Genomic DNA, 3566 nt, shown 5'->3' with positions numbered 1-3566 from the left:
AGTTTCATGCAATCCCATTTGTCCAACCTTTCTTTGATTTGTTGTGTTTCTGAGTCTTTATTAAGAAAATTTCTAGGGCCAAAGAGCCCTAGAGTTTCTCCTATTCCTTTCTATAATGTTTTCAGGGTGTCTGCTTTGACTTTGAGGTCTTTGATCCATTTGGAGTTGATTCTGGTGCAGGGTGATACATAAGGATCTAGCTTTAGTTTTCTACAGGTGATTAACCAATTTTGCCAGCACCATTTATTGAAAAGGTTGTCTTTCTTCCATTCTATTTGTTTTAGCTCCCTTATCGAAGATTAGGTGGCTATAGGTCTTTGGGTTCATTTCTGGGTCTTCAGTTTTATTCCATTGGTCCTCAGGTCTGTTCTTGTGCCAGTACCAAGCTGTTTTGATTATTATGGCTTTGTAGTAGAGTTTGAAGTTTGGTATTGATAATCCTCCAGCACTGTTCTTTCTGATAAAGATTGTTTTTGCTATTCGGATCTTTTATTGTTCCACATGAATTCTTGGATTGCTTCTTCTATTTCATTGAAGAATGAGGTTGGGATATCGATGGGTATTGCTTTCAATTTGTAGATAGCCTTTGGCAGTATTGCCATTTTCACGATACTGATCCTCCCAATCCAGGGGCACGGGAGGTTTTTCCACTTCCTTAGTTCTGCTTTAATTTCCTTTTTAATGTTTTCAGAATTTTCATCATAGAAGTCCTTCACTGCTTTAGTTAACTCCTAGGGATTTTTGTGGGGCTATTACAAAAGGAATTGCTTTCCAGATTTCAGCCATGCTCTTCTCATTGTTGGCATACAGAAAAGCCATTGATTTTTGCGGGTTAATTTTATACCCTGCTACTTTGCCAAAGTTTCAGATCAGCTTGAGTAGCTTGGGAGTGGTGACTGCCATATATTTAATTAGTGGTATACTAGAAGATCTTATCAAAAGACCTCAAAAATGAGGGTACTGATGTAGAGAGTACATTCCAGATTTATTTTAGGGGTTGAGAGGCCTTTGTCTACATTGTCTCTCTGCATTAACACCCCCCTCAACAATTAGAATATGGCCACATCCTAAGTTAATATGAGAGAATCCAGTAGCATTCCCCAGCAAGGTGTATGTTTTAATGACCTTTGAATATACATTGGTCTCAGTGCAGGCTCCAAACCAGTTATCTGCAGTTTTCTTGGTGAGAAAGCAATTGACTTAAGAAATGCAATTGTATGTGTGGGTGTAGATGTGTGTGTGTTAGAGTGTGTGTGTGTGTGTGTGTGTGTGTGTGTGTGTGTGTGTGCGTGTGTGTGCCAGTATTAGGGTTTGAATTTAAGGCCTGGGCACTGTCCTTGAGCTTTTCTTGGTCAAGGCTAGTACTCTTCCACTTCTGGCTTTTTGCTGGTTATTTGTTGTTAAGAGTCTTATAGACTTTCCTGCCTAACTTTGAACCAGGATTCTCAGATCTCAACCTCTTGAGTAGCTAGGATTACAGGTATGACTCATTGGCACCAGAGGGTAATTTTTGGCTCTTCTAGTTCTGGCTTCTATCTCTGACTTCTATGATATCAGAGCCCTATGACCAAGTTTAGCTTCACTTGAAGCATATGCTCCATGGGCTCTACCATGCCTTGGCTGTGCTTTTGCCATGGTCCAGTAACTTAGCCTCTAATCTTCCCAGGTAGCTGGAGGCCTGGCCCTGAGCTGTGCTTCTGGATCTTAACCACAGCAGCTCACTGTTGCCTTATTTTCTTCCTTTGACAATTATTGTTTTTTGGGGGGTGGGGTGGGGAGGCATGCCTATATCTTGTGCTGTCACCTGGCTTGCTTGCTCACAGCTGGCATTCTACCACTTGAGCCACACCTCCAGTCTGGCATTTTACTTGTTAATTGGCGATGGAGTCAGCCTTGGGCTAACTCTAAATTTTGATCCTTCATGTCTCAACATCCTGGGTAATTAGGATAACAGGTATGATCCACTGATGCCTGAATCCTTCTTTCTAGACTTTTCAGGCAAGTTTTCAGGCAGGGCTTATTTCTGTGTTCTCTAAGCTACTCTGTGGTAAACCAGTTCTGGTGTGTAGTGCTGACTCCCTCTCTATTGCCTCCACCAAACAAACACAAGATGCTTTCACATTCATAACAAAGATCAAAATATCCAGGGACTTGCCTTGGATCCTCTGCTTGAATATGCACATTCTTTTTCTATAAGAAAGAGAACTCCTGAGGCTTTTGCCTTGAAATAGGAGAATGTTGGCAATTGGCCAACCTTGGATAACAGTGATTGGTGTGGTGTAGCAAACCACTAAAACTTTACAAAGAAAACCTCTTGTGAAGGCTTCCCAAAGGAACAGCTAACACAGTTTTAGAGTACTGCAATCCTAGAGTGCATTTGCACCACTTAAAATAATACAGATACTCTCCAAGTAGGGTTTAAGAAGTAGTGATATGAACATGTCTTTTGATTCAAGTTGAGCCGTTTGGTTCTATTTGGGCAGTTCTATTTATGTCACATGACTTTGTGTGCAGGGCCTGAATGAATGCCTTCCCTGGGTTGAACACATCAAGCCACAGCTGGCTTTCCAAGTCTCTGCTAGTGCCTGGAAATAATTTATACACTGCGGAGGCAAGGAATGAAAGGAAAAAAATGCAAGAGCAAGATTAAAAAGAATAACATTGAAATAAACAGAAAAACATGCTTGTGTTGTTGTTTTTGTGTTTGTTTTTAACAGGCTTGATTCACTTTCTTATTCTTGTATAAAATTCTGTGCTGTAGCCACAGCTGGAGCCTGAGTCCTCTGCAGGGAGACTCTGGGGTGGGTTTTCACAAGATGGTCAGTGAAATCCTGATAAGGAGATTTGGTGAATACGGTCTCTTTCCAGAGGTCAGGGGTCAGGTAACTGTAGGTCTTAGAGATGGCATCAAAGGCGGCTTTGGCGAAGTTCCCCAAGGTAGTAGTACAGCCCCCTGGCTGAGGTGGAGCTGTCATGGTTATCAGCCACCATCAACAGCTTCTTGGGGACAGGAGCTGACACTAGGGTGCCCCCAATGCCTCTGGGGTCCAGGATGAAGCACCAGTGGCCTGTCACCTTTCAGGCAACAGTGTGAAGCTTGCTGACCTTGTTCCCCCAGTAGCCTCACCACACAGGGATGATGGAGAGCTTGGCCAAGATGATAGCTCCCCCCGGATGCAGTGGCCACCTCCTGGGAGCACTTAACACCCAAACCAGCATGGCCGTTGTAGTTGCCAATGGCTACAAATGCCTTGAACCCAGTGCCCTGGCCAGCTCGAGTTTGCTTCTGCATGGGCATAATCTTCAACACCTCATCTTTGAGTGACACCCCCAGGAAGAATTCAGTCGTCTCCTTGATGGGCGGGGAGGAAAGATAGATCTCCTCCAGAGACTTGATCTTCATGTCCTTAACCAGGCGGCCCAGTTTGGTGACAGGGATCTTTTCGTCGTCTTCTGCCTTGCCTCCATGAGTCCCGGAGCTGGGGTCAAGGCCTGGACACCAAGCCTGGGTCCTCAGGACTTCCAGGCCCTCCCACTGCACCATCTGCCATTTGGTCATCTGCCAT

At 44.0% G+C, this 3566-nt stretch overlaps 1 pseudogene; it reads right to left on the bottom strand.

Moving 5' to 3' along the window:
- Positions 1-2732: 2732 nt before the first annotated feature.
- LOC122112622 lies at positions 2733-3566 on the bottom strand (annotated as a pseudogene).

The sequence above is a fragment of the Dipodomys spectabilis genome, unplaced genomic scaffold (assembly GCF_019054845.1).
Source record: "Dipodomys spectabilis isolate Male_0828 unplaced genomic scaffold, ASM1905484v1 ptg000095l, whole genome shotgun sequence".
Lineage (NCBI taxonomy): Eukaryota > Metazoa > Chordata > Mammalia > Rodentia > Heteromyidae > Dipodomys > Dipodomys spectabilis.
The sequence above is the reverse complement of the archived record's forward strand: the minus strand, read 5'-3'. Positions and strand labels throughout refer to the sequence as shown.